The sequence below is a fragment of the Xenopus tropicalis genome, chromosome 1, assembly GCF_000004195.4.
Source record: "Xenopus tropicalis strain Nigerian chromosome 1, UCB_Xtro_10.0, whole genome shotgun sequence".
NCBI classification, from domain to species: Eukaryota; Metazoa; Chordata; class Amphibia; order Anura; family Pipidae; genus Xenopus; species Xenopus tropicalis.
This window is the reverse complement of record NC_030677.2, coordinates 57225668-57242082: the sequence shown is the minus strand read 5'-3', so window position 1 is coordinate 57242082 and position 16415 is coordinate 57225668. Positions and strand designations below refer to the sequence as shown.

Sequence of the window (16415 nt, the reverse complement as noted above, 5' to 3'; positions counted from 1 at the left end):
CAACTTATTTGGGAGGTGCAGTCAGCTCAGGCCAGAATATGGCTTATACAGTTCAACAAGGACATGATATGACATTCACAACAAATCTGAAATCACCAAATCACAATGAGTCAGCTTGGCACTGATATTTGAAGGAATCGCCTGCCAGTCCCAAACTCTTGGGGCTAAGTATTTGTATCACCAGTACAGGCAGCAGCATGGTTACAAGTGACAAAAACAGGTCACACAATACTTGCAGAACTAGCCATACTAGCAGCAATGCTCTTCAGTAAGTAAAAATAAGAGACTTCCGTATTTGCCATCTCTATTACTTTTCAGTTACACAAACACACACACATATATATATATGTAGAGGTATACAAATAAAGGGTAGAAAACATGTATGCATACAGCAACTAAGAGGACTACTTCCAATTGAAAAGTATCAGCTTGCATGGGTGCAGGTAAGAAACATTTACAGGAACACAGCACTGACTTAAAAGGGATACTGACACCTAATATTAAACAATTTTTTAAAATGTATTATAAAACTGTCTTTGCATGTGCTTTAGAATTTTGCCATAAAAGTATTTGCCCAAAGTTTTTACATTACCTATCTGATCCCCCATGTTCCTCTATGAGGGGGCTGCCATATTTGTGCAGCAGTAGACCATTAGCATTAGAAGCTATAAGTGGAAAGTGGTTTAGGAAATCCACTAACAATTACTTACAAAAGCAGCCCCATCAGCAAAAAATGATTAGCATGACCTTAAGGTAACTTTTAATGTACATATTTTTGATTCATGTCAGTATCACTTTCACTGAAGATTACAGTTTGTGATCCAAATGTTGGAAATTTTACTTTGAAATCACTTTGATAGTCGCTGCTGAGTGCTGTGTTTTGGTGTGTTTGTGCTTTATATGTGTGTAAATACATATAGACAAACCATAGCCCTAAATATTTGGCTCTTCCAAAAAGACAAAGGAGACGTATAGCATAAGTAGAAATCCCTAGTCTTGTAAGCAATAATAAAAAACATATGGTGCCTGTTTTACTTTGGTCTTAAAACAATCATTAACTATAAAAATGTCCCCTTTATTGGAGCCCCACATAGATCTGCTACAATAGAAGCACAGTAGGTAGGGATAGCCAATCACAGCCCTGCAGTCACACAAGCAAAGACAGGGTTCATTGCCTATCAGGTCAGTATCCTGCAGTGCAGTGTATTGAGTGCCGTCGGTACCCATGCACAACCCAGGAAGAAAGGCAGCAGGAAGTGGAACAGATGGGTTTTGCAGAAATTTTCAATTAATCAGCCTGAAAAAGATCTTTTACACACATTCCTTTTATATTTAAAAGAGTATAATGCACAAACATTCTTGTTTTTTTACACACAAAAAATCTCACTGAATCACAAAATCAGCTGGCAGAAAATGCCACAGTCTCATTGCACCCTACAGAATCATCTGCATTCTCTGCAATTGTATACAATGCCATAATGTAATTGTAAAAAGCTATATTGTACCTTCACAAGAACCTCTAATCCAACTGTTAATCTTTCCTCAAATCTAAATTGTTTCATTCCTTTCAAAAGTTTAATTTCAAACCTTTATTAAGGCCATTCATATCCTTCCTATGGAGTGGAGTGAGCAAAGTGCAATCGCCATAATTTTTTCCCACAATGCAGAGTTTTCCCCCATTATTCTGGCATCACTGCAGTTGCATAGAGGTGATGCTTGAGGCAATTGTGCTGCGACTACCCCTATTGTGGGGTTACCAAAGCTGCTCCCGCATTTTGTCGCAAATTGGATGCAAATGTATGTACGTTTGCCAGTCCGCTTGCAACACTTTATTATTCAAGTGATGTCTGCGCCCGACTCTTTAGACGCAAGTGTTCTGCGCCTATTGATGCTGAGAATGAAGGGGACCCTGGACAGGAGGTGGCAGTAGCTGCAGGGCTTCCCTACATCAATAGGATGCAGCACATAATTTGGAGCAGAAGGCAGGATGGAAATGAAAGAAGTGCATTTTGTAGCAAGTATCTTTAAGGAAAGTGGGGGGAAATTAGGGCTTATTATACACCTGCACTTGCAGATGTACTTAAGCCCTAATGTCCTTTTGTATGCAAGATGCTACTTTATTAAGCTGGCCACACACGTAGAGATTTTCCTCTACTTAACAACCAATTTAGGGCAATCTGACAAAACCATCAAATTATTGCAAGGTTAGTGTGCACTGACAATCATACACCTAGCGATCTTTCATCTGATATCAGTCAGAAAATTGATCGGGCAGGTTTGAAATTTTTTGTTTTTAAGAATTAAATTTCTTCATTTTTACAGTTTGCAGGATGAAGCAGGTAGTTTTTCTAGCTTCAACTAGACAATATTGCTTGAAATGATCATTTTTGTTGATAGACAAATTGTACTTTTAAACAATCATTTGAAGATAAGCTTGGCCCTACGATAACGAAAAGATCTTTTAAAAATCTTAACACGTATGCCTAGCTTAAGCCTTAGCCTAGAGATCCCCAATGACCCCCCCTTCCCCCCCCAATTTTTTTTTTCACAATTATGATGCCTTTCAGGCCAAAATTTGTGGGTCCTGAATTTTGCTTTTTTTTCTATTAACAGAAACTAACTAAATGCAAGTGTATGTGCCATTTGTTATCATTTGTGCCATCACAATAAATTGACCTAAAATGGCATAAATGGTGCATTCAATTCTTTTTACAGGTGGCTTCATACACAAAATAAATTACACTTTTATATAAGAACTACTTGTCTTTAATCTCTATTGTTCCTTAATAATGTAGCCAATTGTAGAGATGAGACCGGGCCAAACTGCTAATAAAAACCATCAAACTCAAACCCTCAAACATTCCAGCTCTGCTAGGATAGTTACTAATATTTTTTTCAAAATACATAGATGCAAAAATGCACAATATTACCCACTGCAACCAGCCACCAATAAATTATGATCAGCCTGCAATACTGAAAGCAAACTTTTATTGAATTGGGTTGCTGCAATGATGCACTTATTTTGTAATGCAAATAATTAGACTGGGTGAGATGATACTAAATACATTTTTAAAAATAATGCAGTTTTGGTATTCTGTCCTATATCCTTCGGCAATGCAAATAAAATGCACTGTTACTCAGTGGATTTAGAAACAATGTAATGCTATGTTATTTTATGTTTATACCTTCCCCTGCTGCAAATTCTTATTGATAGAATTAATACGTAAGTGTAGATTTACTAATACTGTACACAGGCTGTGGGCCAAATCGGTGGACAGCATAGTAGGGTAGTGTAGTATAGTGGTGTAAACAACAAAATTCTGACAAAGGAACTGTGAATTTATGTTCTTTTATTAGGTTAATAATAATCTTAACCATAAAATGGGAAGGACAACTATGTCTTGAAATGCAAGAAATTCGGGACACAGACCGAGCTGAAGCCCAACCCACACTGCAGATTTCCATGTGACTATGATCAAGTTTGGAAGCACCTAAACCACATCCCTACAATTTTTCACTGGATAGATGCTATTCCAACCCCACCAATGGTGCAGACTTATTAGTCTTACTATGACTAGTACTTACTATGACTAGATTGCAACCTGTACGAAAGCCCCAAATGTGTCTGCAAAAAACACTAAATATTATATATATATATTTTTTGTGTGTGTGTGTAAATTGCCTTGTCTAACTAAATGTAACTTCACTATGAGTATACATGCTTCTATTTTGGAGACTGTGCTTGTTGTTTTACAATGGATCAAATGTTGGCATCTACATTTTAAAGGAAAGCTAGAAATAACCCCCAATAGTTATAATAAAAATTCAAGAGTCCCAATCATAATCTATACTACTGTACAGGATACTTAAAAGCACACATGTGTGAACGGGATGGGCTGACATAGTTACATACCGACAGAAATTCATTAACAACTACTAAAAAAAGATATACATTACAATAATCTTGGTCTTCATGGGGAAATGTAAATTAACATTATCAAAGGAAACTTATGAAAATGGCATGGTACAGGGCTGAACTTGTTTTCATGCAATACAGAATGATCATGCAATAAAGTAAGGGCCTGATTACTTTATGATCCCAATGATGATTTCAGTAAAAAATAAACAGAACTCAACTTACTTTACCCACATATGCAAGACAAATGCCAGTGATAAAAAATAAAATTGTAGGAAATATAGATCAAAGGCACAATAGACCTTTCAAAAGAAAGAGTGTATTTTTAAAAAGAAAATACAAATACATACACAGTCTGTATAGTAATAAGACATAAACCTGCATAAGCAATAGATTCCCTGCTATTCTCCAGAGTTTTCCATAGATTTATTAATACGCCTTTACTGTCTAGACCTTGAACAGTAGGGAATTAACGTCTTCCCAAAATAGAGACAGGGACTCACTTCGCAAGGTCGGATGTTTGCACCTGTCCTCTACCTGCATTAGGCCCTACTTGTCATTTGCTCTCCTCCCTCCCCCTTCCTTTTGCATCCAGTCTCTCATAGAGCCCAGGTGCCCAGGTATAGTGCTAGAGACAGATTAGCTTTAGTTTGCAAACAGTAGCAGGCTTGGCATTGGTCTGTCTGTGTGTGCCCAGTGGTGGAGGTAGAGGAGGTGGGAGGAGGAGGAGGAGAAGAAGGAGTGTACAATTTATTTAACTCCAGCTCTACCAGTAAGGAAAATATACACCAAATAAAATGCTTTTCTCATAGTTGCTTAACACTAGTTACAGTAAGAACAGCCATCCCCTTTTCCTATACTGCATGCAATTTACTACAACTGTACATTGAGAGAGCAAAGGTTAAACATCAGATCCCATAGCAAATGTTACGTGGGTCCTGTCCTTCCCCTCTGTCATTGACACTCCTTCCACATTCCCAGCCATTTCACTGGCTAGACCAACTTGTCAGTTACAAGCGGGGTGGCATGACTGATATTAAGTTGCTGCGACACAGAATTTAACCCTTTCAGTGAGACCAATGAGCCCTATGGAAACATATATTAGACTGCTGCGACATTGACTGTAAACCTTTCCTTCTGCAGAAAAGCTCTGTAGAAATGCATGCAGCAACTCCCTCTGTATTTCCTATACCCTCACACTGTATCACTCCTAGACACTGTAATCTGTAATTCCTTGTACAGTTTGCAAACTATTTTCTACACATCTGTTCCAGTCATTTTTTTTTTACTTTTTCTTTCTGCAAAAAAAGCACTCCATATTACAATAACTGAGGGGTGCATATATCTAAAGTATCCACTTCATTGTAAATCATTACAAAGTGTAACTATAAATAACCAAAATAATCAGTAGTTCTCCACTAGGCATAAGCACATCTACCTTTTGGTTCAGCCTGGCAAACTCATCATAAAGTATAATGTGCATTAACTGCCTTATATGAATAGTACTTTTGTTTACAACTACAGGCATGTAATATTTGGGACCTGTTTTATTCTGTATAAATGAGCATTATTTCTTGCTGGTAGTAGTAAACATGTAAACATTTATTGTAAAAACTGAATTGTTTTTCCTTAAATGTGAATTTTATCAAGTGCAAGATCATGTCTATTAAGAAACATTAAGATTAAAAAAAAAATATATAAATATATTTGTTTTAATTCTTTGCAATGATGCATTTTTGGAGCTTTCTGTATAATAGATCCTTCTGTATCTATGATGTAATGATGGATTCAGGTTTTCATTGCTAATACCGCCAAAAGGGAAGGGACTGAAAATAATTGTTAAATAATAGGCTTTACTCTATCCCGCCTACAAAGTACCTTTGGTCTTCAACACATTGCCTATCTGTAACCCATCTTCACAGAATAGTTTTACTGCTTCTGAAACATTAGATAAACATAAGATTAACCCAAAACCAACTGCAAAAGAAAACAGAAGCATGTAATTACTATATTTAAGAAAAAAGAAAATCAGGTTGTTAAAAGAAGCACAGCCTCTTCTTTCACAAAACGCCTTTTTATTCTCCAGAGCAAGATATTAGTCTGCCCAGATTTTGAAATCTCTCTTTGACCTAACAGGTATAACGAGAAACTGAAAAAAAAATGTCAGTGATTCAAATAAAAACAATGACAGTCTCCTTTGTTGCAGCTCCACCTGCATCAAGGTGAGCCACACAGGCCTGTAGCCATTTGGCACAAAGCCGGGTGCCCTGAGATTTCTTCTGCAGTTGTGTATGACGTCCAAGTGCAACTCTCTCCTTGCAATAATGCATGGCACTGACATATCATTCCACTTACACAGACTGGAAATTTCCATTAGGCAAAAAGATAAGGGTGTATCCCATATCAGGTGAATGACCAGAAAAAGAATATATATATATATATATATATATATATACGTGTGTGTTTTTAGTAAGTGCTGTATAAACAATCCCCCTCTGGATTGCTATATGACCTTATACACATATACAGAAGCTGACATTGTCATGAGCTTTACTACAGAAAACAGCAAACTGTCCTGTTTCATGTGTAAAGGAGAATCTCACACACTCGAATCACACACAGAGCAATCACACATTTACAAAGTTGTCACACACACATATACAGTAGCAGGCAGACTCCAGGGCATTAGTCGGAACTGACTGTGAAGGGGGGCGACAGAGGAGTACAGTACAGACACAAACACACAGACACACACACACACACACCTTTACACTTCCTATGTCTAAGCCAGGTTTTATGACGCAATAACAGACTAATAAGTCAAAGCAACACACAGACCGAAAAAAGACGAGATTTCAGGCCAAAATGAAACATCTCCCATCCAGTGAATGGTACGGAGAAACATTGGGCTAAGCCTGGCCAAGCAGCAGCAGCATTGTGGGAATAATTCCGCTATAAATACAGGGCTGACACAGCAGGAGACTGGCAGGTGACAAGTGAGAGTCGTGCGTGGAAAGTAGAGAGCAGTCACACAAGTGGGTCGCACGTCTGGCTGCCGTTTAACCCTTGAGCAGACGGACACACAGCAAGCCTATACTGTGCCAGGTATACACCGTCTGCAGTCCTCCAGATGTCATTGAACTACAAGTCTCTACACCCCCTCCCCCACGGGTTTGCAGACTGGGGCTGAACTGAAAGTGCGACTGAAACAGTGGCCAGTGGCGACTTTAGCTGCCAGGAAGTGAACGTGTTAAATGGTGTGAGCTCGTCCTCCCCCTCTCCCTAATCCAGCATGGACTTTGCACTATGGCATTCCCAGGCGGAAAGCAGCTCGGTGCACACTCACCTTGTGTCTATGCCATGGCCGGCTGCTCCCACCACAAACACACACACCCCCCAGGCTGGAACCTATTGATTTTATTCGCCCGCTGTATAGAATGATCCCAATACACCGATCCACAGCCAAGGCAACCATTAAAGGCAAAGAGGCAGCGTTAATGTGTCATTTCCACTCCCACAGACAGACGGGTGTCCCCCAATGCTCTCCTATGGGTGACAGCTCCACCAACGTGTCCAGTCACACCCTCCGACCCCAGCAAAACACTGGGGCAGTTTGGCGGCGCCTGACAGGCAAATGAAATCAGAGATCAACACATCCAACTTGTCGCTGTCTCTAATAAACTCCTTCGGGGCTGCGCAGAGTCGCACCATCAAGGTGGCAACTTTTTAGTCTGCCGCTGCAAATCTGTCCCGACTCTCGCATGTCCTTTATATCCCGCGCTGGTGTCTTCTCTCTCCTCCCAACATGCTCTTATTTCCTCTTTCCTTACAGCAGGATTGCACTTTTCCTCACAACACTATGCAGCTGCAAAGGGACTCGTTACATAAGCTGGGATTGCCGGCAGCGGTCAGCCCTGCCCGGGGTCTTCATGCACTGGATTGCTCCCGGCAAGTGTCTGGGCTGCCAGACAGACCCGGTGCAGCCCGGCCAATACTTGCATTGAAAGCAGCAGCAACAGCGGCGGCGGTGGCGGCGGCGGCGGCAGCTGAGTGACAGGCAGTCTGAGCACGGTGCTGTCTAGTTTCCATGCAGAGAAAAGGAGGCGTGATGTCAGCGTGACATCAGCCGGTCACATGACAGCCGTCACGTGGTGCCCAGAGCTTCCAGTCTGGCGAGAGAGCCAGCAGGCTGCTGTGTGGTGTAGTCGTGCTGTGGGAAAGAACTTCAGAAGCGACAGATAAGTCACTGGAGAAGTGTCGGGCAGGGGTTGTGCAGGGTGAAGTACCCTGGCCACGTATCTGCTGTGTTCTCCAACGACAGTTTCATTATAAAGACACTTTCAAGAAAATGTTTATAATAAATAAAGCAGATATGGCTGGTACGAGGGAAAGAAGCAACGTTGGGTCGCGTCGGGTGATGCGCGTATCTGCATGCAGGCGTGTAGGTCCGAGGTAAATGGGGAAAACCATTATCAGCAACCTTTGTAACTCACTAATCGCGTCTGAATGGAAATTAGAAGTATGCACAGATTGGAGTTATAGGGAAAACCTAACACTTGGTCCAGTGACTTCACACTAATCTCTCTATATTTTGTTAGTATTTCAGGTTTAAGTAATGCGAGCGTTTTCTAAAAGAAAAAAAAAAAAGATTACTTAGGTTTTTACAGTAAGTAGAAATAGGAAGGCACGATTATGATTTGTTTGTACAGAGAAATAGATAAAATATACTCCCCCACCCCGCAAATGAACCGCATTGTAAATATAGTATGTGATAATTATTCTTCATTTGAAGCTATGCATATAAATACTCTTGATTATGTGTAGCCATGCAGTGTATTTTATTCACACCCAGGCAATTTATATATGGGAATTGGAATGTTCTCCTTTGCCTGTATGTATTTGTAGCCATTGGTTTAATCAGATTATCCATACAGCATAGGAGGCCAAGATGTTGTACATTCACACAAATATCACCAGGCAAGGTTTGTGTATATGTAAAGGCAAATACATATCTAGTAGTCGCTGTATAAAGATTAAATATTTAGAGAACTAAAGCTTAAAGAAGACATATCCTAACTAGTATTACTGGTTGTATATATATAGTTTATGTATGTGAGTGTATAGATTGGTTAGTATAGGTTGTGTGCTGGGTTTACTCGGATGGGTTGAACTTGATGGACAATGGTCTTTTTTCAACCCTATGTAACTATATAACTATATATCCTAAAAATTAAGAATATACCAGTGAATTATACTTCTCTAAATATAGAAGGATTGAGCTTAAAAAGTTGTGTTTCTGACTGATTTATTGAGAAATTCCACCAAAACCCCACTAGTCCCGCCCATCTGTTCCACTTCCTGTTGGCTGAATTCTATGGATGAGCTGGGGAGCCAGTGGCTCTCCGTACACTGCTCTGTAGGATAGGAACCAATCAGCAGCTAGGCTGACCTGATCTTTCCTTGTGTGACTGCAGGTCTGTAATTGGCTATCCCCCTCCTGCTGTGCTTCTGGCAGGGATTGTTAGGAGATGTTCACCCTTCATTTGTAACAGGGACAGAAGACTGATAGGATCTATAGGGAGCTGCAATAAAGGAGCCATTTTTACAGACAGGATTAATGTTTAGCCCAAATTGAAACCGGCACCATATATTATTCATAATTGCCTACAAAATTAGGGTTTTTTCCATTTATCCAATATGTCTCCTTTAAGAAAGAATTAGGCTATAAAATACTTCACCTTATCTGATAGGCTTCTATGCTGGTCCAATGCCCAATGCCACCACAGCCTTTTAATGAATATCTCTGCCTCCAAAGGTGTGAATCTGGTATATGTTGTTTATAGAAATATATATATCACAATAGAAGCAGTAACGTCATTGAAAAAAAAATATTTTAGGGCCTTCTAAACTTGAAACTTTTTTTTATGAACATATTTTGAAACTGCCAGTCCCACAGATCCCCTCAGCAATCATAGGGTCTGCTTCCCCCATAATTATGCATCTGGATATAAAGCTAATTTATTTAGAATTACACTACATGGTAGCACACTGACTATTGCATTCTGCATCAGAATCAGCTTAATTAGAATTGTACCATCAGATTGTATGAGAGATGAAACATCACTTGCTAATTTGTTAAGGATTTCCAATTGTTTTGATAATATCCAGTTTCATCTAATGTAAGCATCTCAACAGCAGCCCAGAGGACACAGAGCATGTTTAATTTCACTGTCATTCACAAATGGCCTAAAAAATTACAATATGGGTAGTTTCTATGCACTTTGAAGCAATGGATCATCTTGAACCTCTGCACTGGAAAAAATGTTCAGTATATAAAATACAGCATCTCTGGCCATATTCCATTTATGCTTTGCTGCTCATTTAATCAGTGTGTCAAAGTTCTTATTTACAGCTCCTTGTTCTTAGCTGAAATGGATGCCTACTTTTTTAGCCCAGAAACTTCTTATGTCTCCCTGCTATTGGCTGACAGTGCATCATCTATAATCAATTTGAAGGGTGTTCTAAAACTTAATATGATTTTAAACCCTTTCTTTGCTAATGTATAACTTTAATTATCAATAGATAGTTAAAGAAAATATGATGTCACTTTCTATTTACAATTTGCTGTTCGAGGTATTCCCAGAAGCCTGGGAACTATTTGAACTAGATATTCTTGCAACAGCAGCAGTGTGGCTGAAAAAGCTGTGTTCATATATCTTTTGCCCATCCTAAACAAAGTAGCATTAACCCTCATCTCCAAGTTATCAAAATATGGAGGATTGCCAAAGCAATCCAAAGTGGCAAAATTATGTCAAATAATAATACGTGAAGGATACAACAGTAAAATAGATAAACTGACATTAGTAACATTTAATTTGAATTTGAATTGAAATAGACATCTCCCAAAGAGAGATATAAACACATGGGTTGGGTCCACTCTGGCACCCCTATTTTTGGAAGGGGGTCCTGATCATGGTAAGATGATTGAGAGATGAGAGATTATACAAATTTGGAGAACTGGGCAGCACATTGGCAGGTGAGGTTTAGTGATGATTAAAACAGAGTTGTGTACTTTAGTAATAAATAAAATAAAAGCTAGTTATACACTAAATGGATGTGTATTGGGAGTCTCCTTATTTAAGAAGGATTTGGGGGTTTGTGTAAATAACAAACTCTAGGCAGTGGCTATTAAAACAAATACAGTACTGTCTCGCATTAACAAGGGTGTTAATTTGAGGGATAAGAACATAATTTTGCCTGTTTATAGATCACTTGTAAGAGCTTAGTACAACAAAACTGTTAAAAGAAATGGAACAATTAAAAATTAGGAATGTTGTTGTTATTTTCTCTGGTGAAAAGGTGCTTGCAAGGGAACACAATTACTCATTTCAAGTACATTGGAGGACGTTACGCTGATATTTTGTTCAAATAGAAAAGAACAAGGAGACCACTCCTTTCACTTAAAACAGTGAAAATGTTTCTTTACAGTGAGGGCAGTGAGATTCTGAATTATCCTGCTGGGTGATGATGTGATTGTAGTATGCATAATATATATGTGCAGTGGGGGGTCATTTGGAGGGTATGATCTGAATCAGTCAAAATTAACAATTTAACTATGTCATAAATATGAAATCCACTACAGTTTCCAGTATGTAATGTTTTACTGAGCTACTTACAGCCAGTGCTATTTAAACCACTGCCACATTTCATAATCAGTAGAAAATTCACCTTGCAACACAGACTGTACATATTTACATTTATTTGAGCAACTAGCATGAAATCAGTACTGCCAGATGTCCTAAATGCCATTTACAAGCACTTTGCAGGTCACTGAGTGCAAACTTAAAAGCCTGTGTAAAGGTCTGTTCTGTGGATGATATCTATGCCCCATGCACATAACCATTGCCATTCACAGTGCCATCACAGTTTTTAATTTTGTAGTGTTAAATAGGGTTGGCTGTGACCTAGCCTTGTTGGCCCTGGTCTAGACTTGATCTATGTCTTAAGTCTTCTTCTATGCTCATGGTTGCAATTATTTAGGAACAAAATAGCAGCTTTGATATCTCTATTATCCTAATTTCATTCTACATTAAATAACAAAGGCATGAAATATAATTTTTACTGGCTGAGCTGGTAATATACTAGGCAAATGGCAAAGCTATCCATTCTGCCTCTTATTAAGTACCAGTCTTTATAGTTGTTGCTAATAATGTTAGAATATGCACATGATATGCAGCAAACAACTGTAGGTAAGACCATAAGGGCTCTGGCACACAGGGAGATTAGCGAGTCTTTTTCGGCGATTTCCCGAAATCGCGCCGCCGCGTGTGCCATCCCACCGGCGACTTACATTGTCGCTGGTGGGATGGCAGGGGAAGGCAACTCGGGGAGATTAGTCGCCCGCGAACAGGGAGTTTTGTCGCGGGCGACTAATCTCCCCGTGTGCCAGAGCCCTAAGGGTTTTTTTTAAAAGAGACAAAACATTTAGGCAGATTTATCAAGATTCAAGATTGCATTTAAACCGTTATTCCAGTTATTTGCGGCAAAAAAACTCAGTTGCTATTGTTTAGGACTTCTGATGTTTTCTGAGCTTATATTTTCAACATTCATCAAAAGTCAGCTGCTACAAGCTGGTAAAATTCTGTAGAAGTCAATGGGAGGTATATGCTATTTTAAAATTTGATTTGTTGAGAAAAATTAGTAACGTATAGTAGAATGAAATTTGAGTGCAACAGAACTTTTTAGCAAGATTTCAAGGGATCAATTTTTCATAATTCAAGTTTGTTAATTAAACTTAAAATAAGTTAGCAAACAATAAACTTGAGTTTTCCATTTTTCTGATGTTTTCTAAGATTCTAAAAAAAGGCCAAAATAATTATATTAAAAATATAATGAATCTGCCTTCACATGTTGCTGGGTGCTAAGAGCCCACCAATAGTAATGTGCGGGGCAGGAAAATCTTAAAGGGGACCTGTCACCCACACATAAAAAGCTGTAAAATAACAGTCCATTAAAAATTAAACATGAAACCCAAATTTTCTTTTCAATTAAATCATCCATACCTGTTATAAATGTATTTAAAAATCTGAGCTGTCAATCATATATTGCCTGCCCCGCCTTTATGCCTCAGACATAGAGGCAGGGCAGGCAAAATATGATTGACAGCTCAGATTTTCAATAACAATCACTTTAACATACTGTTCAGCACTTCCTAGATATCACCTAGTTGGCAAATGCATAAGATTTTGGGGTGATACAAAGCTTGCCTTAATAACAGTGCCCACAAAATGGCGCTGGTCTGCTGGCTGTGACTGTAGATTCCAAGGCCGAAGGGAAAAAAATGTATACAATTTATAAAGTGTAATTAAAGTTTATTTTGCTCAAATAACATGATACAAAAGAATTAAGAATTATTTCTTAGGGTGACAGGACTCTTTTAACCTGCACCCAACCCTAACCCACAGAATTTTGCCTTTGTAGGATTCAAGCTCTACCTGTGTATTACCGCTCTGTATGCTACTTCTATATGCACCTTAGGTTCCAAGACAGGGAAACTTTGGGAACAGAGGAGGATTGTACTTTCCAATCAGACCCGACCCACATTTGCAATGGTAGCTCAGATTTCAACCCTAAAGCGCCTAACCTAGGGGTAAAACTGTGGATTGCAGGTCAACCCACACATCGCTACCTACCATATCCACTAACTAGCTCTATTTTTGCCTTATTCTAGCCCATTGCAACCATGCCTTCTCTGGTATTCATGGCAGACTTCTATTCTATGCCAGACTTCTATTCCTATCAAAGACAGTGTGCATATCAGATTTTGCAAATGCAGGAAACAACCATAAAACTAATTATATACAGACAAAAAGGAACCTATTTCACACATATTTTTGTGGATGAAGCGTTTTCTGCAGACCCATAATATATACTGCTGGCTTCCTAACTGTGTCTTTGACAACCTTAAAGGAGTGCAGAACAGCAGGGCAGTTGCTGGGGGCTGGGTGTTTTGCACCCTGCACTACGTTTGGTAAATGCACCAGACAGTCAAAAATGGTGGTGCGAGACAAAACTGTTAGGTAAACGAGCTACTACTATTCATAATATTAGTACCCATGTTTCTTATTGGGTTTAATTACACTTATAATTTGTAAGGCTAATATTGCATCTGCTGTATAGGTGACAGTCTCTTCACTTATTCTTAATTTGCTTCAGTGGCACCTTTTCTACTTAAGGGAATACAACTAAATTACCCTTTAATATGGGCATTAAATTGTACACAATTTTTTAATAAAGAGTGGAAATGCCAATTTGACCAGGATGAGATGAAGTTCCAACTATTTTATCTATACTAACATTAAGTCCCACATTGTAGTGCTTTTACACAGATAAGCAGTCACATAAATTACATGTATCTATATATTAATAGCTGAGACTATCTATGAGAAAAGTAGATAGCATGTTGTTCCTCTGAACATTGCGATTGTGGGGAAAATGAGAAATATGTATAGGTACAAGTTTACACCCCTGTAGGAACTTATAGAAGCTAATCAGCATTTATTTTCTAGCATAATGAAAAGTTTTGCTATGATCCCTGCATTGAAGAAAAGCCATATCTGCTTTGTGTTCATGAATTCCTCCCTATGTATGATAGAAAAGAAGAGTATTTGACTTTCATGGCAATATTCAATGATCAGATCAGAGAAAAAAGAACCTACAAGCACACCCTATCCTTGCAGCATAATAAAATGTCACCTTTATTACATATGTTAAAAATAAGTCAATATAAGTCACAGAGTCAATATATTATGTCAGTGTAATAAAATAATAAAGAAATATGAGTCAACATAACAAAATGAAACAAGCGCCTGTTTATAATATTATCCTCACTAATCTCAGTTTTAATTATTTGCTAAGACTTGGTTAATTTTAGTAAAGATTTGGTGTAAAGTGTTTATGCTTTATCAAAATCCTTTATGAAGCCAAATAGAACTTCAAACTATGTTTGCTACAGAAATTCTAGAAATGCATTAGATGACATTTTTTTTAAGGTATGCAAATTTTTTCTTTTCATAATTTATATACTACGCTTTAATAGAAGCTCTAACATTCTCTTTCATTTTACTATAAATCCAAGAATCATAATCCCTCCATGTACAAATAAGTGCCCCCTTGTGGATAAAGGTCATGTTGGAACATTTAATCAAGTTGCACCACAGACAGTATATTTTATACAAAGTCTCACTCAGTACACATATATATAACTTTCTAATAGTGGCTTGGAATGACAAAATGTAATCCTTGATTACTGAACATTGATTTAAATGCTTTGCCTGTATTTCTTTGTTAAAATTGCTTAACCTTAATTACCAAAGTTGTAATTTTGTGCAGTTGTTCCCACTCGGCATTCCCCATGCGGTGTGCAAAGTGCAAAAGTTGAGTGCAATGTCTTTGCACTTTGCATGGGGCATTGTGCAATCATTAATTTGTGGCATTCAGATGCACAAGTTAGGTAACTTAAGGAAGTGCAGCCCGCATCTGGGCTTAGTTCCATTTGCCTTTAGTCTGGGCTGCATCTCCAGATGCTCTTTGCAGAGAGCAACAACCCGGGGAGCCCAAGTGCTGTTAAATGTGCAATAAGGGATGACCTTATTACTTTTGCACTTGTGCCCCCTGGAGTTGTAAAATGACACTTAATGCTAATACATTTCTTTTAAAGCTTTTCAAAATAAACATTTCAGCCATCAAACATGAAAATAAATATCTGCATAATGGGGTAATGACTCTGCTGTGTACAAGTATACCCTTACACTCATTTGAGAATGTTGTAAATGTAACAAAAATTTGCAACACATTGTCCTTCTTTTGGCAGTTATTGCATTGCAGTTTTATTTGGACATTGCACATTTATTAAGACCCACTTAGTATAAAAACTATAAAAGTTTTTCCGTTAAGGACTTTGTTACATTACTGCAATAAAAGGGCACCTGTCACTCCAGTTGGGTGAAACAATAGTTTAATTAAAAAAAAAAAAACCCTGCCAGTTCCAGGGAGCTCCCGGTGTGGGTGGCCATGTTGGGACACATGCATGCCCACAATGAACGTGTGCCACAAATAGCTCCTTATGCACATGTGTTTGATGTAGACTTGTGAGGTGCATCCACAAGCAGGGAGACTCGCTTATTATGCACATGAGCATTATGCAACACACACCCACACTGGGAGCTGCTTTCTATGCAGGTGGCCTAGTGCTGACGGACAATTAAAAAAAAAATCACTAGAGCGATCTACATTTTGCTTATGTTATCATGTGTCAGAGCAATGCTATCAATTTTTTTTTTTTAAACCATGATTTATTCTTAAAAAATCTCATAAGCTTGTAGTTTAAAAAAACAATATTGTAGAAAAAATGCAATTGATGTGAAACACAAACAAGATTAACATCACTCATCTTTTTTTACTTCGTATTGCCCAAACAAGCAAAAGAACAAACCATAAT

At 38.4% G+C, this 16415-nt stretch overlaps 1 protein-coding gene across 2 annotated transcripts in view; it reads right to left on the bottom strand.

The window, feature by feature from the left end:
• nr3c2 (nuclear receptor subfamily 3 group C member 2) overlaps positions 1–8227 on the bottom strand; it is a 185185-nt gene extending 176958 nt beyond the window's left edge. Inside the window, exon 1 of one of the 2 annotated variants that reach the window (XM_031895503.1) lies at positions 7263–8227. The gene's annotated coding sequence lies outside the window, so the exon portion shown is untranslated. The remainder of the gene's footprint in view (positions 1–7262) is intronic. The other variant, XM_002933501.5, reaches the window with a different exon arrangement.
• Positions 8228–16415: the final 8188 nt, after the last annotated feature.